Source organism: Vigna unguiculata, chromosome 8 (assembly GCF_037176805.1).
Source record: "Vigna unguiculata cultivar grain cowpea cultivar isolate G323 ecotype 2 chromosome 8, ASM3717680v1, whole genome shotgun sequence".
NCBI classification, from domain to species: Eukaryota; Viridiplantae; Streptophyta; class Magnoliopsida; order Fabales; family Fabaceae; genus Vigna; species Vigna unguiculata.
The window spans coordinates 36,381,068-36,405,472 of record NC_140799.1 but is presented as its reverse complement, the minus strand read 5'-3'; the positions used below and the strand labels follow the sequence as shown (position 1 = coordinate 36,405,472).

Here is a 24,405-nt window from a genome sequence, read left to right as displayed (position 1 = left end):
ATTATTATTATTATTATTATTATTATTATTATTATTATTATTATTATTATTATTATTATCATTAGTATCATTACTATCATTACTATCATCATTATCATTATTATCACTTCAAGAAGACTTCTAAATAGTGACCACTTTTAGGGACTAATAATTATTAGTAATTATACTGACCAATTTATAAAATTAAAAGTTATTAGTTACTAAAATAGTCACTATTATGAATAAAAAATTATAATTGGTCACTAAATTGGTCTTTAAAATTAGCCACCAAAGAAAATTGGTCACTAAAAATTAGCTACCTAAAGTTTGGCTACCAAAATAAATTAGTTTCTAAATTAGTCTCTAATTAATTAGTGACCAATTATGAATTTTGATTTATAATAGTGACTATTTTAGTAATCAATCATTTTTTATTTTGTAAATTGATATCTAAATTGTTAACTATAGTAACTAACTTTGTAGTGTATAATCATCATTATCAATATCATCATCATCATCGTCATTATCATTATCATAATCATTATCATTATCATAATCATAATCATTATCATTATCGTTATCATTATTATTATTATAAAAAACCAAAAAGGCATTTGTTAGCAATAACACACTAATTTACTTCCATATAATATTTTTGTTCTTACAGAACTTGAGGCGAACCTTCGGACAGGTGACAAAATTATGATGACTTTGATAGAACTTGATGGAGTGACTCTTTGACACTCAAGCCAGGTCACTAAGAGAGTTAGGATCTTGTATAAGAGAGAATGTGAATGAGTATATGAGGGTGTGTATTTCTTGAAGAATACTATATGTATTTATGGTATCTTTTAGTTCTTGGATCCATGTGATAAAACAAGTAATGTAATATCAGTAAAATAACCACTTACCTCAAATAAGAAATAATAACAATAATAATGTGACACCTTACCTGATATCTCAAACATCATGTAAATATTTGGTATTATGGAATATCAAGACATAATAAAACTACCAAGATTTGCCATAATTATAATTGATATGTGAATGTTTACCCTAATCGATGTATTTTAGAATATTTTTGTAATTTTTCTGGTGATGTGGCTAATTGAGTCTTATTGGACTGCATTACCTAGCATCATCTATTGGACTGGGTAGATAAAGGAAAATTATGAACAAATGGATAATACTTAGGGAGAACTAAAATTGTATATTAGTAATCTCTATTAAAACACTTCTCGCATACTAAATATTTTTATCACCAAAATCTTTTGAGATGTGAAATTAGTATATATATATATATCACTAGCAATGCATGTAAGGCTAGAGGTATGTTACAATGCATTCCTTTGGATAATGATATTTTGACCCACTTTTTATTATCCTTTTTTAATCTATCACTCCGATCATCCTTAAATTATCATATCATACTATTAAAAAAAATCAAAATAATTAATTAAAAAATGATTAGAGTAGTGAATTAAAAACAATTAAAAAAAAAGGGTTAAAATATCATTATCCTTACCTTTAATAAATAAGTAGCTATGTGAAAGAGACTTTTCCCCTTAACTATCGATCAAGGGACAGAAACATATGTGGCTTTTGGTAACTTGCAAATATGCACTTTTTTATTTTTAACATTCATCACGAAGAACTTCCATAAATATATTCTTAAGTATATATACTATAGTGACAAATAATTTTCGTTGTTTCAGAAGTGGTTGACCACGGCGCTTTCAATTTTACATTCTCTAATAATTTTCATTGGGGGTTCTCACTAATTATATGGTTTTTAATTTATGGGTTCGCGAATTTCGAATTAAGATCAATATAAACTAGAAGTCCTTCTACATATGTATTTTCTGAACTTAATCGTGAATTAAATTTGTCGTGGTAGTAATTTGGATTAATAAATTAGTCTAAAGACCAGAATTGAAAAAAGCATATGCAATATGTAATTTATAATTTAATTATTTTAACTTGTCTATTTTTAAATACTATTAATAATTAAATGGGCAACCCATTTATTCAAGGACCTAAGTGGAGCAGCACGTAGGGGCCTTCTCCCTGCACCTCCAACGATTCTTCAGTACCCCCAAAAATTACTCTAATACCCTTATTTACAATCGGCTGAGAGAGTGGGTGAAAGTGGTTACGACGCAGTAAATTTCAAATTTCATTTACTGCGTCACCAACATCCTGCACCCCCAAAACGTTACTTCTTCAAATCCGTTTCGTTTCTTCTCCATCCCGTGTTCACTTTCATTTAAATTTTTGCTCTCTCAGTGGTTCCTGGTGCCTCAGAGTTTTAATTTCTCTGTCCTTTAACAAAACGGAATACAAAAGCTGTTTCAATGCGTTTCAAACTTTAACAAAACGGAATATAAAAGCTGTTTAAATAAAAAAATCAAAATGCATGCGAAACGGAATACAGAATCCGTTTCATACAGTTTTGAAACGGATTCTGTATTCCGTTTCAAAAAAAAATTTGCAAATTTTTTTATGAAACGGAATACAGAATCCGTTTCATACAGTATGAAACGGATTCCGTATTCCGTTTCATAAAAAAATTTGCCAATTTTTTTATGAAACGGAATACAGAATCCGTTTCAAAACTGTATGAAACGGATTCTGTATTCCGTTTCGCATGCATTTTGATTTTTTTATTTAAACAACTTTTGTATTCCGTTTTGTTAAAGTTTGAAACGCATTGAAACAGCTTTTGTATTCCGTTTTGTTAAAGGACAGAGAAATTAAAACTCCGAGGCACCAGGAACCACTGAGAGAGCAAAAATTTAAATGAAAGTGAACACGGGATGGAGAAGAAACGAAACGGATTTGAAGAAGTAACGTTTTGGGGGTGCAGGATGTTGGTGACGCAGTAAATGAAATTTACTGCGTCGTAACCACTTTCACCCACTCTCTCAGCCGGTTGTAAATAAGGGTATTAGAGTAATTTTTGGGGGTACTGAAGAGTTGGAGGTGCAGGGAGAAGGCCCCCAGCACGTATGAACGTGAGCATTTCTTCCAGCACCCCTTTTCTCTTGTTGCACCCAATTAAATGTTTTATTACCATCTTACCCCTAAATGTTTTATTACCATGAGCACGTGAGATGGGTACCCTTCATCTTCATTTCCTCAGCAATGGCCATGTTGCGAGGGCTGCATAACCCATACATCACAGACTAAATAGAACACCTTTTTCATTCACCACCGTCGTGTTTCACCTCATCTTGCAACATACCCCCATTTCTGAGTATGTTTTGAGTAAAAAGGAATTCTGTGTTGAGTGGTTAATGGAGTAAAAGTAAATCATGTACACAACATATTGTAATAGCAATGATGCATTCTCTCAACGAATTCAAAATGAATCCATTGATCACTGACAAATGCATCATTAGAATGCTCTTATTCTCTTGTCCGAACATACCAAACCATCAATGAAACTAATTTTCTCTTTGGTATGTGTGAGACAGTGTAGTGCAACTGTGAGCATTACCATAGCTGTTCTGCAGAGGAAGATGGTGGAGCTTGCTGCAGGGACAACATGGGGATAATAAATTCTATGGGGTGCAGAAAGAAATGCTCTATCAATGATTTACATGCACCCTGGTTATTTCAGAACTAAGCAACTAATTTGTTAGTGGACTATACTAAATTGGGCTTGTACTACCCGTATATGATATATCCTTTTGAAGCTTTAGAAGAAGTAAACACACAATTTACTTTGGTATTCACTTAAAAATATAAATTTTAACTGGGAAAAAGCGGATTTTAATCAAATCCTAATGTCATTTTAAAAAGTAAATTATGAGATAAATTAAATTTATGAATAAAAAATTAAGTAAAGAAAACACTAACAAGTATTTTTAGTATGGTTTTAGTATATTGATTAAAGAATACAAAAAATAAAAACGTCCACTAAGAAGTGTAACTGTATACTTATTGTGATTTTTAACGTAATCCCAATTTAAAAAACTTCATTATTATTTTATTCAGTACTTTTAGGATATTCGTTAGTGAAACTCATTAACTAGTTTTAAATATAAAAAAAATATAAATTTGATTTATTCAATAAACAGACCCAAAAAAAATGTGATTAATGGGTTTTGCATGTCAAAAATAATATCGTTGTTTTGTTAGAACTGAATAAGGAAAAGTGCAGGTTGAGGCAGTTCATGAGTTAGGAATAAGAAGTTTAGAAACAACCTTTGAAGACAAACTTCAAGCGTAACAGAATCTTCCGTTCGCTATTTTCAGACAAAACGGCAAAGGAAACAAGAAACAGCAAAGAGCCTGTAATCTCGCATCAGCGTAACTCGAAAAACTTAAAGCTGTTCATTCATTCATTCTACCCTCAATACGACGTGTCGCGCAACGAACAACGTTGCCGACACGCCAAAAAAAACCACGTCGTTTTTTCTGCAACTGCAATCTCCTTCAAACCACACCCTTAGACACTAATCTATAACCCTTTCATTTTCTCTTCTCTTCCTCAATCCAAACTACTATCTCACAGAATCCAGGATCATGCACAACTTCTGCTTTTCCAATATTTCCCCCTCATTTTAATACCCCTCTCGAGACCTAAATTCTTGGATCATATACACCGCACCGTATCCGTTAATCGTATCTAGGCGTAGATCGTAATGGCTTCCCATTGGTGTTTCCGGTGCAACAAATACGTCAGAGTATGGAGACAGGAAATGCCGATGTGTCCAGAATGTGACAGTGGATTCGTCGAAGAGATCGAATCTTCCAGCCGCCCCGTCCATGTCGAACCGCGCCGCCGTAGGTTCCCCACGGCGGCGGCAATGTACATGATCGGCCACCGATCCGGTAATTCCGACCAAAATCCCCGTTCCTCTCGCCATCAACAACATTGCAGAACAGCCACCGGCGACCCGTCTGCGATCAACCCGGTTATCATGCTCCGCGGCGAGGGATCAAGCCACGAACGTGGCTCAAGCTTCGACCTTTTCTACGACGATGGCGCCGGTACGGGTCTACGACCACTCCCTCCGAGGATGTCGGAGTTTCTCCTCGGAACAGGCTTCGACCGTGTGATGGACCAACTTTCCAACGTGGAGTCAAACTCCGGGTCTGGGAGGCACGACAACCACCACGCGCCGGCGTCTAAAGCTGCCGTGGATGCCTTGCCGGAGATTGAGATAAACGCGTCGCACATGGTGACTGAGTCACACTGCGCGGTCTGCAAGGAGCCTTTTGAGCTTTGCACCAGAGCGAGAGAAATGCCATGCAAACACATATACCATCCAGAATGCATCTTACCGTGGCTCGCGATTCGGAACTCATGCCCGGTGTGCCGCAAACAGTTGCCTGTTGAGAACGCACGTGCGGGGTTGGAGCGTGTGGAGGAGCAAGTAGAGAACAACGTGGGGTTGACAATTTGGCGGCTACCGGGCGGAGGGTTTGCCGTGGGAAGGTTGGGGAGAAGAGAGGGTGAGAGAGAGGTTAACGTTCCTCTTGTGTACACGGAAGTGGATGGTGGGTTCAACTTTAACAACATTGTTATGGGCGAACCCAGAAGGATTTCATGGTCGGTTTCGGAGTCTCGAGGGAGAAGAAGAGGTGGCACGTTTAGAAGAATGTTTAACGGTTTGTTTAGTTGCTTGAGAGGTGGTGGTGTTGGGCCTCAACGTTCTTCTAGTTCTGGTTCTTCGAGAAGCGCGACGAGTACCAGTGTTAGGGCTTCGCGTCCTAACATGGGTCCTAACATGGGTCCTTCTTCATCTACGCGTAGGTCTTGGTCAATGGATGTGAATGGTGGAACCAGACCATGGTAAGGTAATGTAACATCTGTTGCATGGGAGGCATGGAAGTTGAATTTGTGTGAGAGTAAAAATGGAGGGTGCAGTGCAATGATTGATTTTTCCATGTCAAATGGGGAATCATATGAGAAGCTATCTACAGATGGGTTAATGGAGAAAGGAAGGAGAAAAAGCCTTTGCGTTTATTTTGGTGTATATTTTTGGGGGAATTTACATGTGGTACCTTCGTTGTAATGATTTGAAGCACCTTCATGATGTTCATGCCTTTTTTTACTTGTTGTTTGTAGAGTTTGATTAGCTTCGGTGTTTTTGTCTTGCAAATTCGTGTTCTTATCGTTGTTTTTAATTTACGAAACGGGTAATCCGCACGGTAAGCGTATGCATGCATATTCAGGGTTTCTGCCCCTCACCTATACCCTGTTGTTCACATTGCATGGTAAGCATAGATCAAGGATGCATGATCACTCATAACATAAAAGCTAAGGAAATCACATAGAGTAATGATTCATGAAGAGTAAAAATGTATACTAACACCTAGTATATATTTAGAGAGAATAAAAATGGCATATTCATTAATTACGTGATATAATTAGAAAAGAGAAATAAAAAAAATATAATAAATATAGACAAAATCAAGTATTCATGAACATTATGATGCTTTTCGAGGATATATTCACAAGCTAAGGTTGAGTTGAGTCCACTATATTTGCAGATAAAAAAAACGAGAAACGTCGTTTTTTAAAATATATGCTTTTTATTTTCATTTTTGTTGTTGCTGTAGATTGACATCTTAGAAAATAATCATGAAATTATAAATTAAGATAACTTTTATTGTTTTGCTGATTTGTTCAATAACTTCATTATTTTTATAAATCATAAAATGATTTACTTTATGTGCTTATAGTTGGTGGTAGGTACATAGTAGCACTAATGGCACAACTAAGAGCGTAATATATAGAGTTTTGGTATCCCGTAATGGTTAGAGCAATGGCCAAGATAAGTTAGACAAGTATCAGAAAATTTTGTTTTGGTTCTTAAAACATCAGTTATTGAGTATTCACAATGATTTCCGTCCTTAATAGATGAAGGCAATAGGACCTTGATTGGTAACATTCAAGAGCTAGAAATAAAGGAAGCTATTAACCAATGTGGAAATATTAAGTTGAGGATGGGGTATTCACAATAAGATCGGTATATAATTTAATGTAGAATGTTTTCATAGAGGAGTAATGTCTTTTGGAGTTTGGAAGGTCTTCCAAATGTATATCATTTTGTATGGAAAGTCCTATTAAATAAGGTAACAACAAAGACAATTTAGCACGTAGAAATATAGTAATTCATGTGAGTTATGTAACCAAACCATTGAGAATGTTGTGCACTTATTTTGTGGGTATCTCATTGTTAAGCAAGTTTGGATGTAGTGTGATAGAGGATGGGTATAAGTTTGTGTATCATAACCATGTCGAGAAAAAATTCAAATAGTTCTAACTTTTCAAACTAAATGGAAAACAAAACAAATTTTAGAAGGTAGTATGAGAAGCAATAATTCGGACAATCTGGAATCACAATCATAAAAAATTCACAAGTATTTTTTTATGGATATTGATAGGTAACAGAGCAAATAGTGGATATGCACCATCCGTACTCAACCTTATCGATTATCATCCCTAATTATATGTAACATGTGCCTACCAAATTGTCATTTGTAGTAGTTTTGTTCAATATAATTATTCAGGTAACATGTTGAGCTAACAGGAAAACCTTAAGGCTATGTTCACTTCAAAAGATTAATTTGAGAAAAAGTGAGATGATGAATTTGAATGGATTAAAGAGTGAAATGTGTCTTGTTTATTTTTTTTATGTGATTTGAGGGTCAAAGTGATTTAAAGATAAAGTTTTTGAGTGATTTGAATGATGTAATAGATAAAAATAAAGTTTTTATATATTAAAATGTAAGATTACAATTTTGTCTTTATAATTAAAATTAATATATTTTAATTTATATATATATATATATATATATATATATATATATATATATATATATATATATATATATATATATATATATATATATATAACTTGGAATCAAATCCAAGCATCATGGAATCACATCCAATATCATTGGGATTGATCCAGTTTCATTGGATTGGATCCAACCTTTCTTGGAATCGATCCATTCTCACTTTTTTGGTTGAAATTGGATCCATCATTTCTTGGAATTAGATTTAGTCTCACCTCTTATCATTGGAATTGGATCCACCCTCTTAGAATTCGTCTTTCACCACCATGGAATCTACCACAACCTCCATCCTTCACCGCCATGGAACTTGCTTACTCATACAATCTCATGTTGTTGAACTAATTGAAGCATGCATGTGAAGAAACATGAAGAGTATATGTATTTGTATATATATCACCCTCAAATCACCTTAGTTGAGTAGAGGTTCGAAAAATCTTATAATCTTACTAATCCACTCCTTCTCTCGCTCTCAAATCCACAAATGCGAACAACACTCTCACTTACAAATCATATCTCACCATTCACTCACTACAGTAATTACTCACAAACAAACACAACCTAGTTTCCCAAAATTTATCAAACACCCTTGTTTCATCTTCCCATTGGAGTAGCTAATTATTTGCTCTTACTCGAACCACTCTTTCACCCGTTCCAAGTTTCATTCCTAAATGTCATTAGGTAAACTACCATCTCTCTAATTATTGGTTGCTCTTGTTAGTTGAATTGGCACATAGCCTCGAGTATGTTTCACGTACACCTATAAGTCCAAAATTTAATACTATTCCCTTTTACTATATTTTGGAAATAGAATAGCATCATCAATGTAGTGAATAAAACTGGTATCTGCTTTCTACCTTCCACTGGGAAATTGCAGCCACCATAATAATATGAATGAATTTGGTGATTCAAATTCAAATTTCTGGTTCAATCAACTGCAAATTTGAACGGCTGTGATGGCACACCTCAGAAGATTAGATAAGAAAAAAAAATGTATCAACAAATTTCTGTCTCATTAATTAAACAGAAGGATCAGTTCTTCCTTTTCAGCAGAGAAGAGAGACAAAAGTCTACTAACTATTCAATACCAAACCCGTGGCTCATAAAAATCTCAAAGTAGGTAGCTTTTGAACTTTGAATTTGTTTCCGTAGCTACACCCATATATGCACAATTTGAAAGCTAAAGACCAGAAGGATCAGTTCCATTTGAAGCTTAATTGCTTTTGGATGGTCCCAACTTAATCTTATGTAGTTCCGAAAAACTTTTCTTTTCCAGCCAAAAAGTAAAATTTCGACAAGTCAGAGTATAATGTTTTTTGTCTTTTATTTGTTGTTAGGTCTTTCGAGATAAGATCATTTCAGAAATTTAACACCAATGAGACATGAATCTAACTCACATATAATGAATTGACAACATTCTTGACCAAAAATCTTAAGATAATGAATTTGTGGGTCTTCATTTTTATATGGTGTTCAACTTTCTCATTTTTACTCAATATAAAACTTATACTCATACTTGAATTCCCAACCTTCACACCTAGATTGAACAAGTGAGAAAGTGTCCTTATTATATTTATGAGAAGAAGATTGAGTAAATGAGGTGATGGGTTTATCTTCCAAAATTATTAGGTATATCATGTATGTGTGTTCTCAAAGCATATGATCCTTTTGTGAAGGAAGTTTTCAATAATTGTAGGGAAGGACAAAAGGGCTATAAATATTGTAGCAATAATGTGATGGTGGACAATTCCAAATGTGAAAGAAACACCGAATTGAGCTTGTTTTGTAGTTATTTATGGAAATTGGTTTTGCATTGAAGATCGGTTTCCACGTCCCAGAACTTCTTCCCCCATTTCATATTATGAGACATTGACAGAAAGAGATGGCTGTGTCCCTCATTTTTTTGCAGTTTAAGTTTTTATGTATATGTATACATAAAGTATTAATATTAAAAATAATTTAAATTTTGGAATTAAATAATGATTTTTTTTATAAAATTTCTTATTTTAGCATTATTATTATAGTGTTTTGAAGACAAAAATATTAATCTTTTTTTTTTTGGTTTTACGAGAATGCACTATTTTCCTTTTATAGTTCGTGTAGAAATGATAATTATTTTTTATTTTAAAACAAAAAATTTGATTATAATTTACTTTTAAGATTTTTGGATCTCTTCATTATATTAAATAATTTGTCAATTAAAGATTACTTTATTTAAATTAACTGGAAATTTTTATTTATCTCTAATTAATAAAGTGTTTCAGTTTATAATTTTTTTTACTTAAATCATGTTTATTGAGTACAAATTTAACCAAAAAAAAGAGAGAAAAATATAACTTATATTTATTAAACATGAATTTTGTAAAAAAAAATTACTTATTAAAAATTATTCCAATACAAAGGAATTATATAAGTGAGCTAAACATTATGAAACATGACTTTTATAAAAGAGTTTTACTAATTAAACATTCCAATACAAAGGAATTATATAAGTGAACTAAACACAATTTTTGTACTATGAAAAATAAAAAATTGTAGTTGTATTTGTAGAGCATAACTGAATTTGAATCTTCCTTTAAAACGTAGTCATATTTTTTAAGCATGCCGTATCTAATTTTATAGTTTTTTTTTTATAATTTATCCATTTCAATATTTGTTTTCAAGAAATTATATTGAAATGATAATTTTTTCGTTTGGATGGAGAATTATTGATACAGTCATTTCCATTTAAGAGTATGATAGTTAGTGAATTTGAATCTTTCATATACATAAACAAAAATAAATAAGAGAATAACACGGAATAAAATAGATGATGGAGGACGACACAATCTAATATATTGATAAGTTAAGTAAAGAGTTACGACAAAAATATTAATCTTTGAAATCTTTGATAAGAGCCTCAGGCCTAAGTCAAAAACAAAGAAAATATCTTTTTAATAATAAAATAAAATTCAATATAACTAAAATTGTTTACATTAGTTTTTGGTACATCTATATATAGACATATAAGTCTAAAAAAATCTAGAAACTCTAAAAGAAAACAAAAAGCCGAAAAACATAAAAACATAAATTAATTTTTAGGAGAAACCCCAAAGCCCAAAAAACAAACATAAAATTAATTTTTCTAAAAACTATTTTTCAAATGTGTTTCAAGTTCTTTAAGTTTCATCTTTCATGGAACATTATAAGTTTCAAGGATAAATGTTTTGATCTTTGACCTTGTCATAGATCCTTTGAATTGTAAATATTCTTCTTCAAGTTCTTCTTATATATATATTTTGGAGATAGTTTTTTATCATACCTTCATTCTTGAAAAGAATTTGTTCTCAAATATGTACCATTTGAAATTTAGGAGATAGTTAGATAAACTTTAATGGTAAAATGTTCCTTAGCTCAACAATATTTAAATATTTAAATAATAAAATTAATTAACAAGTACTGTAATGAGAAAGAAAATATAGTATCTTTCATTCATAGATTATCTCATTACCAAAACTACAAAGTGCTTTAAGTTATGAGGATAGAGTTTTATTGTGCACAATATATAGTTAATATAATTTCTAAGCATTAAAATCCTAACACATTATTAGTTACCTGAAAAGGTTCAAAGAAATTCAGCTTTTATTTATTGAGGATCTAGCACCATAGCTGGTTGTAAGAAAGTGCCCCAGCAATTGTTTCCAGCTATCACTTTAAGCCAACTATGGCAATAATTTAACAGAGGTCCCCCTCAAAGTGAATTCAGGATTTGTGTAGGGTTAAATGTTTTCTGCTTAAAAATGCATCCATTTCTATAAAAAGACATATATTGTTTTTTGTGCAAGACTAATAGAACCCTAACTAGGTACCATGTCCATGGCTATGGAAAAAAATTAATTTGTTTTAATACTTTATGTTTAATTTAATCTTATAAAATTAATTTATTAATAAGATTAAGTTTATATCTATCTATATATATATATATATATATATATATATATCATAAATTGGTTTTATTTCATTATCTTGTATCGAGAATCATGACAATCACTTTTCTTAATATAATATTGTCATGTCTGATGTTAAAGCCGATTGGCAAGGACTATGTTATATCATATACAGTCCCCACTCACAGGTCACATTCTTCATTGTTTGTTCATTATTGGACACCCAGCAGTACCACTCACAAATTTATCTCATAATTCATCACTAATCGTAGATTAATACTATTTATATGATACAGTAGTCTTAGGTTAATACAAACATCAGCATTCAAAACTATTAAAAACACAGGTAAACGTGTTTTCTAAATTTTTATCCTTCTAATTTAGCCTATTCATAACTTTATTTCCTTTCATTTTTGTCTTCTTCTAAATTTATTGCTTTCATTTTTCTAAATGTTTATACTAAGTCTCTCATTTCTTGATTTTTTTTTTGTTTAAATCTAAAAGTCTCAACAATACAAAAAACTTCTAGTAGTGGATTTTGTAAAAAATAAAAGTGATTTATATAAAATGGTATAAATATATTTAATAAAAGAATAAATTATTTTCCTAATGCACAGTCAATTTATCTCATGGCGTGCTTTTTCATGTTTCCCCTCATGTTCCTAACCATATCAATAGAAGAAACATATTAATTTATTTGTTGCTGTTGCAATCTATCCGTTTTCTAATATAGAGTGTGAAGTTTTAAAAGTTTAATTGCTTTGTTAAGATTCTGGCGAAGATAGAAAACGAAGGAAAGAAGAAAAAAAAAAGATGAAAATTTAAGTTGTTTGAATTAAGAAAAAATAAGTGATAAGTAGAAATGAATGAAAAAAATTATTAGTAGGACTGATTGGTGTAACAAGGAAAAAATAAATTACCTAGACAATATAATAAATTACAAAAAAAAAACATCTTTGTTTTCATTTGAATATAAATGAGTATTAATTAAAATTTAGAAATATTAATTTATAAAATTAAAAATAATATTTAAATTGCTTTTATTAATAATATTTCATCAAAAGATACGAATTTAAAACATAACAAATTTTTTTATAATTTTGTATTTCTATATAACTATAATTTATTTTGTTAATATTTATTTCTAAAAGGAAGAATAAAAGTCATGAATATTAGATTAAGCAAATAGATTAAAAATATTAAGATCGCTTTAAAATACAATACTTGCGGCATATCGACTAATGTACGTCCTTTTGAAATATAGTTAATTTGCATATAATTATGAAATACAATTAATTTCTAATAAAAAATACATTACAATCTTTGAATTTGTTGATGAATAGCTTAATTTTGTAATTTCAATTTTAATAAATGTTTAAATTGTTGAACGTAAGTTAATAGCATTAAATAGTAAGAATGAATGAGAAAATGCATACGACACAATGGATTATGCACCTCATATATGCTTGCAAATGAAAATAAAGATAGGTGCCTTAAGAGTGTCTCCTTTCGTCTTTTTTTTAATTAAATTAATTTTTTTTAATTTATCATTAATTTCTGAAAACAACTATGGATATAGATAAGAGGTGTGTTCTCGACAAACTTTCATTATGAATAAGTTATGTCACAATAGCACGATTTTTGTAAAAAATATTTTTCAGTTGAAGTTATGTCAATGTAATATGATTTTAGTTCAATATAATTTAAATTGAAGTTGTGTTAAAGTGACATAACTTTAATTTAATACACTTTAAACTGAAACTGTCACCAACACAAAAAAGCGTTATAATGTCACCCTTATAACGTCTGCCCAAAAAAAGTCCAATGTTAAAAATGATCGGTGGCATTTTTGTAAATTATCGGACTTTTTTAATGTCTGTCTATTCCAGGTCAGACGTAATTTAACGTCTGTCCATTCCAGATCAGACGTAATTTAACGTCTGCCCAAAAAACCCCGACGTCATTTAAAAAAGGACGTCAGACTGTTGTTCCCCCGACGTCACTTAACGTCGGACTCCTTCACCACTGACGTTAAGTTTTACTTATCTCTACGCAAAACGCAGAAACCCTACACTATTTCACTGTTTCTGCAAGCATTTTCCACCGGCGACCCCCATTTCGACTTTATCTAGGTGAGTTTCGAACGTTTTTCACCACCAAACTTGTTGGGATTTGATTATGAATTGATTTTAGGCATTTTGAACCGAAGATTTTGCGTTTTCATCCCCATTTGCAGCGTTTTGAGATTCGTCCCACTTGCTCTTCATCCCCATTTGGCTAACAGCGTGCAAAGACCTTAAAGCCACCTTCTCCAAGTTCGTCTTTCATTTGCTAGAAGGGGTTAGTTTTCCATTTCTAAATTTAGGGTTATTACTAAATTGAGCGTTAATTGTGATTACAATGGCATGATGAATACTGTAGGTAATTCTTTTCATATGTGTATGATTATAAGAAGTGTACCAAACACTCTCATGTGGATTGCCTCCTTTTAGACTTTTAATTATGCATGCCGTTTGAAATTGAAATTGAAATTGAATTAATAACTTGTGTATCTAATTTGGAGGGTAAATGAGCGTGATGTGGTGATCAATGTTGTGAACTCCATACGAAAATGAGTCATAATGAATTTAGGGTGGAGTGAATAATGAAGGGTGACTCATTCCATGAACTATAAAGTTTATGTTTTCATTACATGAGAGTTCTTAGTATTTTTCTTTTTTATGAATGATGTTGAGGTGTTTACATTTCTTTAAACTGACCTCTAAGTTGCCTTGGAGTAATATTTAGGTGGTCACTACTTGATCTTTAATTCTCCATTAAGAGGGGTGAGTGAGGTAAGGTTAAATCAAGGACCTCAAAACCAGCAAGTAACTGAGGTAATGTTCTTTTTCATGTCTTTTGTTTCTTTTTGGTTTGATTTTGTTATGAGACATCTCTTGTAATCTGCTAGAGTTATTTTCTTCTCTCAACATAAGATTAAGGTGATGGCATGAGGATAACAAATACCTAACAAATTTATGTAGTATAAACTATCATAGCTATGCAATATTGTTGTACTCATTTTTTTTAAACTACAAGGCATTTGATTCAATGGCTTTTTCTAGTTATTGATTAACTAGTAGTTCTGGAATATAGAAGTTAATACTCTTAAGAAAAGTGTTTAGAAAACTATTATGGATTTTTTCTGATTTTCAGGTGTGAAAATGTTGTAAAAACAACAAAACTTAAAAAAACAGCACTGTTTGACGTCTGGTAGAACCTTGACAGACGTTATTTAACGTCTGACTCTCCTGGACCTGATGTTAATTAACGTATGACTCTCCCGGTTCCGACGTTAATTAACGTCTGCTCTACTTTCCGACGTCAATTTTGACGTCACCCAATACGACTTCGATGTTTGGGCAGACGTCAAAGACAGAAAATATCATACGTTAAAAGCCTTTTTGTATTAGTGTGTGATCATGTCAAGATGATAAGAATTTTATTCAGTTTTGGTAGAAGTTATGTCATTATGGCACAACTTCACATAACATCTCTCAACTAAAGTCATACCACTTTGACACGACTTTAACTTTAAAAATGCTATAAACTAAAGTCGTGCCACCTTAGCACAACTTCTTCACATATTTGTAATTTTTTTTTAATTTTTCATTTTGATAAATTTCAAAAAAATAAATTACTTTGGTAATAAAAAACCTCTTCCATCACCTTTTGCACATTTTTTTTTCAACATTTGCCTCATCATACATTAGGGACAAATTCGTAAATTAAAATTCAAACTTTATTTCTCCTCTTTTGTACAAGAGAGGGATAATACTCACCTTTTCCTCCTCCTTATTTCTTAGTTTTTTCACTCATACCTTTGCATCTAAATGTAAATAAAACTCATCATTTCCCCTCTTACTTTTATTCGTCTACCGTATATCTAGGTATCCAAATAAACTTTAAATGTTTTCATCGTTATTGTTAATGTATTTAAGTTTTATTTTTTCTTATTATGGTCCATATTTTCTTAAAGGGAAACTTTTTGTTGATAAGTATCATAATATCTTGTTTTTCATGCTTATTTGGACCTCTTTATTTGTTTTTATCCTATGCATTTTTGTTTATTTCATGAAAAATCTAGGTTTAAATTTTTTATTGGGATAACATACATAAACTTTTTTGTTGAAACTTTTCTAGAGAAAATAGAAGCTTGAAAAGAATTGAAAGAAGGTTTTCAGGGTCATCTCACTTAATGAGAAACCTTCTTACCTAATGAGAGGACTTTCCCATTCATCCATCGACTCTTATTTTCATCTAGCGATAAGAGCAACTTATTCATCTAGTGAGAAACTCGTCTTCTCAATGAATGAACAAATAAGACCTTGACCAAAAAGTTTTCTCTCATGGGAAGTCACCTTTTTCAAGTTGCTAAAAAGTGAAATAAGAACCAAGATGAGAGCTTTTTTTAACGGGGGAAAGAAGGAAGCAATTTTCGGAGGGTTGTGTTTGAAGGAGAAGCTTAAGGACGAGTTCCACTTCAAGTTTGAAATTCCTTTTTGTCATTTTTTGTATTCCACTTGTGTAAGAGTAGTAGCTAAATCTCTTGATCATTGAAATTGGATGTAATAAATCTCCTATTGATGTAGTTTTGTCTTTGCAATAAAGTTTTTTTATGACTCTTGTGTTTTTTCTTTGTGCTTCATGTTGAATGATTGATCACTTGAGGTTTTGGTTGTATCTAAACATTTGGAACTAAGTTTAAAGATCGAACAATTTAAATATAGATTGTTATCTTTTAGTCATCCAAATACTTATTCTTAATGCAAATATTATGTAAAGAAAACTAAAAGATTAGTATTTCACATAAATATTTAGAATTTATCTTTAAGAATTAAAATTATTACGCTTGTAGTGTGAATGTTTAAGTTATGTAGAGATATATTTTTTTAGAGTATTGCATTGAGTTCAATTCATGATTTATTCAACCCTAGTGAATGAATTTATCTTCCTTCTATGGGGTGGAGGACGTGTTCAAACGTTTAAGTATTGACATTAGGAAGAATGTGGTCTGATTAATGTATACTATTATTATACTGTTCAGAAATTTGGTAGGGGTCTGTGTTTTAGGTAAGCATAATCTTTGTATCCTTTGCTTTATAGATCACAAAGTTGTTCCAAATTGTGATCATCTAATTTTAAATGGTCTTTTGTTTTGATGGAGCCATAATGCTAAGTTATTGCATCTATTTGTCCAGGTTCTGCTTTTTTTATAAGGATTGAAGTACTCCTCAAGTATTCTATTTAATTTAATTTATTTTATTTTTTGCTGATAAAAAAAAACCCTAGTGAATCTTTACATGATTCAATGATATAAGCTTAATTTATTTGCTTTGAATGCTTTAAAATTAGAATTATTATAGTTTTCAAAAATTGTACGAATCAATATTTATGTTCTTTATGAGTTACTAAGAATACTCATTAACTAAACAAACACAAGTCTCTTTAAAAAAACAGTACTTAAACTTTTTTAATTTACTATACCGATAAAAGAGATAACTTTTAATATTGAGAACTGTAAGTGATAAACTTGCAATAAAAATAATATATATATTGCAAACTTCAAAACCCCAACCTTCAAGCTGATTCTTATGACTTTATGGATAGATATTCCCACTAAATCATTGTAATGAGTATATGATAAATTATCGGTGTGAATGTCCCTATATTATTGTCTAGTTTGGTGTTGTTATCTCATTTATTATAAACTTGACTTTATTAATTAATTATTAAATAAGATTTCAAACTCTCATTAAGTAATGCGAACTCCTTTGCGTGTCAAAATTAAATAACAGACCTTGGTTATGGATTTTTGTCTATCTCTAATTATTTCTCAATAAATAACAGCAACAATAAACCGGTAACAATTAAAATTTTTCCCTAACAACATCAAATTAACAGTGAATTATAATCATAATTATAGTAGTGCTAAACAACAAGTGAATTTTCATTTTTAATTGCAAAAAAATTATTAAAGGAAGACACTGTATCCTTTGGCAATCAAAAGCAAAATCTACATCAAGTTGGAAAGTTTCGTATTCGATTTGATTAAGTGATTCATAATGAATAACTATGACTAATCAAATCATTCATTAATATTAGCGTGTGGCAAATTTTCAAGTATTATCTAATAGAAATAGTGATAATACACACCATTTCATAACTCTTCAGCAGTAGATTTTTGTGCTTCTTGGCACTTCCGGCTTTTCCTACAACACTGGCACTTTTTGTCTGTGCTTATTGGTTTCCTTAGCTGCTTTTTCTAAAGAAAGTGTCGGTAGCATGAACATTCTCCTAATGACTATTTTATTTTTTTTTCCTTAGGACACTCTTCAAATTAACCTTGTGTTCAAGCACATTATATGTATCTATCTCTATGAATATGCATCGAGCAAACAAGATAAGAAGCCTAAAAAACTAAGATACTTTTTATACCATACATGCTTTAGATATCCATAATCTAAAGACAATTTATTTTTAAAAGAATCAGAGAAGTAAAAATCACGACAATTTAAATACAACATTTCCTTCAATCTCATGAGTTATATTCACATGTAAAGTTTACAATCGTGACATCTTTTTACAAATTTTGAATTCCAAAAATGTCGATATAAGTTACTTAGTTATCTAAGTTTCAAAATATTTATGCTCTTTGTTTACTTTTAAAGTGGATAATAAAGATTGTGGACTCATTTGGGCTATGTTCTATTCAATTCATTTTTCTGTCAATTTAGCTTACTTTCCTCCTTAGCTTTCCAATAAGGAGGTTCAAGTTCTTGTTACCGTTTTTATTTATTTATTTTGTCTCTATTAGTATAAATACTTGGAACTTTATTTTAATTTCCTTGATTTTGAATGTTGGACCATTGCTTGCAGATCCTTGATCTCTACATCTCACTTGTTAATGTTGACTCCTGTTTTTTAGCAACTTTCATCTAACTCTTTAATGAGAAGGTGTGATTACGTAAGTTAAAATTCCTTCACTTCTATATACACGTCTCTCTTCGTTTTCAAAGTCACTCATCTATCTTTTCCTATTTGAATTTTTTTTTATGTTTTTACATCTTAATTTGTGATTTTCAACTATTATTAAAAAGATAAATCCTATATATCTTAAAGGGTTTACGCAGCACAATATGAGTAAATCTTTATGAATGTTATGTTGATTTGAGTGTAACATTGTAAGATAACTAATGTGCTCATGTCTCTACTTTGTGAAACGTAATCTCACAACAATCAAATCAGTGCTGAAGTTACGAATAAAATCACATGATCCATGTTTCAATTTAGAAGATAGGTGGCTAATAAAACAGACATATATATAGGTAACTTTAAAAATGTTTAATTTTTTAAATATAAGTAAATAAAAACAATATTTACTAAATACTTAAAATAAAAATTGACTATATATTAATAATCTAAGATATATTTAAACCTAAAGTGAGATGGGCAGACTATCAGTATCATAGATTAATGCAGGCAAAGAGTAATTAGATAATTAACAGTCTGACGCAGTCAACTACTTCCTATGAACACTAATAGTTGCATACTAATCACCCTTTTGTTGTTAAAAAAGCTTGAAATTGTGAATAGTTTTAGGTAATATAATAACAGCAAACACGACATTCATTTTCCAGTGAATGTCACGACACGAATTCTCGTCTGATACAGCTATACAGAAGAATCTTTGGAGAGCTCCACCACACCTTCACAGGGACACTGTCTCAAAGGACAATCCAATCTTTCTCTCTCTCTCTCCCACCATTTAATATCAGCTGAAACTTCCAACTCAACAACTCGTGAGATTCAAACCAAACCTGAATCAATATTCTCAATCCACCAACCAACACAAACCTGAATCAATATTCTCCATTCATGGCTTCTTCTAAGTCTTCTCTTTTTCTTCCTCTCCCCCTCCTCTTCCTTCTCCTGCAAATCCAAACATGTCTCTCTTCATCGCAAACACAAAACCCACTCCTACTGTCTCTAAAAACACAGACACAAACACAAACACCCTCACGTAAGCTCTCTTTCCAGCATAATGTAACACTAACTGTCTCACTAACCGTAGGCTCACCCCCACAGAACGTTACCATGGTCCTCGACACAGGGAGTGAACTCTCCTGGCTCCATTGTAAACAACTCCCCAACCTAAACTCAACCTTCAACCCTCTGCTCTCATCCTCATACACCACAGCTCCATGCAACTCATCCATATGCAACACCAGAACTCGTGACCTTATCCTACCCGCTTCCTGCGACCCCGACAAACTCTGCCACGTCATCGTCTCCTACGCCGACTCCTCCTCCGTCGAGGGCACCCTCGCCGCAGAAACCTTCTCCATCGGTGGCGCAGCACAACCGGGAACCTTGTTCGGGTGCATGGACTCCGCCGGGTACACCTCCGACGCCGACGAGGATTCCAAAACCACAGGTCTCATGGGGATGAACCGAGGCTCTCTCTCGCTGGTCACCCAAATGGGGCTCCCCAAATTCTCCTACTGCATCTCCGGGAAGGACGCCTCCGGAGTCCTCCTTCTGGGAGGCGGAGCCGCCGCCGCGCCGTGGCTGGGGCCGCTTAAATATACACCTTTAGTCACGGCAACAACCTCGTTGCCGTACTTTGACCGCGTGGCGTATACGGTCCAGCTCCAGGGGATCAAGGTTAGGGAGAAACTTCTGCAACTTCCGAAGTCGGTGTTCTTGCCCGATCACACAGGGGCGGGTCAGACGATGGTGGATTCGGGTACCCAGTTCACGTTTCTTCTCGGGTCGGTTTATTCGGCATTGAAAGATGAGTTCTTGGAGCAAACAAAGGGGGTGCTGACCCGAATTGAGGACCCGGAGTTTGTGTTTGAGGGGGCGATGGACTTGTGCTACCACGCACCAGCGAGTTTGGCGGCGGTTCCGGCAGTGACGCTGGTGTTTGATGGGGCGGAGATGAAGGTTTCCGGGGAGAGGCTGTTGTATAGGGCGAGGAAGGGGAGTGATTGGGTTTATTGCTTCACTTTTGGAAACTCTGATTTGTTGGGAATTGAAGCTTACGTGATTGGGCATCATCATCAGCAGAACGTGTGGATGGAGTTTGATTTGGTCAAATCTAGAGTGGGGTTCACCGAGACAACGTGTGACCTCGCCAGTCAACGGTTGGGCCTCTCTCCTTAGATCTTGGACACTCGTTTATAGCCGTTTGATTATGGGATTTATTTTTTTGTTTACTGAGTATAATCATTAATCAATTATCAACCCTCGGATTAGAGATACTGCTTAGAGAAACACTAAAATCATCTTATAGAATTTGGACTCTTCAACTTTACAGGTAAAGTTCGCCTACGGTTTCATTCTACTTCAACAAAGAGTGAATCATCTTATACAATTTGCACTCTTTTGTTTTTCTTCCTTTCTTTTAATAATAGAAGTAAAACAAATTCTTCTTTTGCTTAAGTAATCATCTTATATTAAAAGATGCTTTATCTAACCTTTTCTTCAAATGTGAAGTTTACTTCTATCATCAAACAAAAGAAGAAAAACAAAAGAACAATATGTATATGTTGGAACATATAAACTAGTTATTCTTAACACAAATTGTCTTGAAAATTTAGTGAAACCTGGAGCATTGACTAGGATCCAAAACACCCATTCAGACAATTTACTTCACCCTGTTTATTTTATTATAAATGGTAATTTTTTTTCTTTTTCTATTTTTAAATCCTATGGTCCACTGAAATTTTGAGATTAATTTGATTAGGTGGGGGCATTATTCTGTTGTGTGTCTGCGGTTATAGAGATAGCTGTATACCGATGCAACTTGGTACCACTTAAGCATTATTTAAAAAATAAAATAAATTTTGAACTCACTAGATTAATATTTATTTTAATGTACTTCTAAATTATCACGACCACTAAAAGTTTAAATAAAATCAAGAAATAAAAAAAAATGATGTAACCATATTCAAAGCTATCCTATGGAGCCTTGTGAATGCACAGGAAAGGAAGACACCAGCATTCATTGAAATCAATTGTCGTATTTTCTTTGTGGAAATGTTATGATACAAAGTCATGGCATGAGATTAGGGGAAAATAAAACATCATATTAATGTAGGACACATAAGTTCTGTGAACATTAAATATTGTTTGCCTTCTAAGTTATGTCAACACTAAATTTTGTCAACATTGTCAGAATATGCGCCAAACGCTGCTTATTAAGCTTAGAACTAATTTTACTTCCCTTTTTTGTTTCCTCGTTATATATGTTTTTATTTCACATTTCACTAAAAAGATTATTTCGGTTTGGTTAGAACATTTTAGGGATGACAAAACGGGTTGGGTTTAACAGATTAGTCCCTAAGTCTCGATCAAAATAAACGGGTTGAGTTGAAGATTTCAATCCATCAGTCCGTTCTGGCCTATCTCATCCAGTCCGTCAACTTGACGGGCCAAAGTATGGACCAGTCTGTCTTGACCTGCTTGTCCGTTTTTAAAAAAAAAAATAAAATAAAAGTAATTAAAAAAATTAATTTTTTATATTATATATTTTAAATGTATAAATATATAATAGTATTGTAATTTAAATCATTAACATCAACAAATTAAGTTTGAATTATTAGTTATAATTGGATAATTTAATATGTAAATTTAATAATTATTTTAACTTATCTAATTAAAAATATTAACTAATCAATTAAAAATTTAAAAATTATTTTATTTGATTAAATACGACTTTAATAATAATTTATATGTATAAATAAACAAATTTAAAAAATAAAAAAAATTTGAAAAATTTGAAAACAAATTAAAAAACTTAAAAAAAAAAAAAACTAGACAGGTGACCTGTTAGCCCGTCCTATACGGAACGGATTGTGATTATTGGTCTATGTCTGTTGACGGGCCAGCCCGGTCCATTTTTGATGGCCACATACGGATCAGGCAAAAACAGGTCAGACTGCCCATTTTGTCATCCCTATAACGTTATATTATCTTTAATTTGGGCGTTGAAGAGAAGAGTACATACTTTTAGGCTTGTGAGGAATTAATAATAAGGCCCGTTTCTTCATGCACCCAGTAGTTTCTTTTTGCACTCCACTTTTTCAGAATGACTTTTCAAATTCAAAAATACATCTCAGAATATTCAATTCAAAATATATTTTTTATACATTTTAGATTGGGTGGTCTATAAGATAATTTTGAATTTAAAAATATCTTTCAAAATATTCAACCTAAAATATAAAAATATTTTTAAATAAATATTCTGAAAAATATTTTTGAATTCGAAATATATTTTTATATTCAAGATTAAGTGGGAAAGATATTTCTAAATTTAGGAATATTCGAAAAATTCAATTTGAAATATAAAAAAAAAAATATATATCTTCCCGGCTAAATCTTCGAGATTAAATCTTCCAGAAAACGTTTTCGAAACAAAATATTTTTCGAAATAATTAATCCAAAAAATATTAAAAAATAAGAGGTGGGGTCATTTTTTTAATTATAATTTTAATAAAAATAGTCGGGAATTACAAATTTTATGGAGGTGAGGAAGAAAATAGGAAGAAAGAAACAGCCTAATAATAAATCAGCCATTGCTGGGTACCCGAAACTGGGCTTGTTCCTGTATGTATAATTTTCCCCTTTATATTTTTTCTGTTGGTTTACATTTTACTTTCGTTGGGTTCATGTTATTAGGTTTTCAATGAATGGATCCCCATGATACCTTTCTTGCTACATCATCGCTGCTCACTATAGGCGCTGCATTATTTAGAATAGTGGGTTTGGTTAGAATTTCAGAAAACTTATTTAACAATGTTTGTTCCATAAAGTTCACTTTGAAAAACATCTTGTATTTTTCAGAAAGTTTCGTAGAAACCTGTTTTAGAATGTAATTCATAGGTTCTGAAAAACTTGTTTAAGAAATTATGTTTGTGGTATGAGGCCTAATGTGATTGGGTTAGTATTCGGAAAAATCCTTTTAGCCTTAGGCTCTTTTAGACTAAAGTTAAAAGGAGATGTTAATTAAGTACGTAACTTTTGATAAGTTTAAGACCGATTAAATCGGTAGATTAAATGTCGATATAATAAAAAATTCAATGTTAATTAAGTGTGTAATCTTTGAATATATAAAATGAATCACATAATGAATAATTGACAATGACAACAATTAATAGGAGGTTTACTGTATTAGATAACAAAAGGAATGAAGGTTTGGAGGCCATCACTCTACTCCTACAATCACCACTTTGACCATGGCTACAATCCATCTCCATTGGATTATAGTTCTCATTAACTCCAAGTTGATGGGTCTAGATAGAGTTGTTAAAACAAGCTAATTGACCTTCTCCAGTTCGGTTAGTGAGTTAATTAAATTTAACTTATTTATAAGCGAGTAAAATAAAAATCGATCTCAGTCCGACCCACAACAGATTAGTGGGTTAAATGAATTGACTCACTTAATTTAAAGAAATATGATTTTTTTTTCTTCTCTAAAAATAAATAATTTTAATTGTAATTAAAATCTATATAAATTTTAATATAATTCAAATACATTCTAAAATAACGTTCAACACGAATACGAACTAAAATCGCACAAATATTATGTTTGCATTTGCCAACCAAATATGGTGATTAAAAAAAACAACATAATCCAACCCAA

General features: G+C 31.9%; 2 pseudogenes; both read left to right on the top strand.

Annotated features, from left to right (window-relative positions):
- Positions 1–4,295: 4,295 nt before the first annotated feature.
- On the top strand, positions 4,296–6,049 carry LOC114192983 (putative E3 ubiquitin-protein ligase RHC2A pseudogene; annotated as a pseudogene).
- Positions 6,050–19,370: 13,321 nt separating this feature from the next.
- LOC114193493 (aspartic proteinase PCS1 pseudogene) lies at positions 19,371–21,155 on the top strand (annotated as a pseudogene).
- The last annotated feature ends 3,250 nt before the right edge of the window (positions 21,156–24,405 follow it).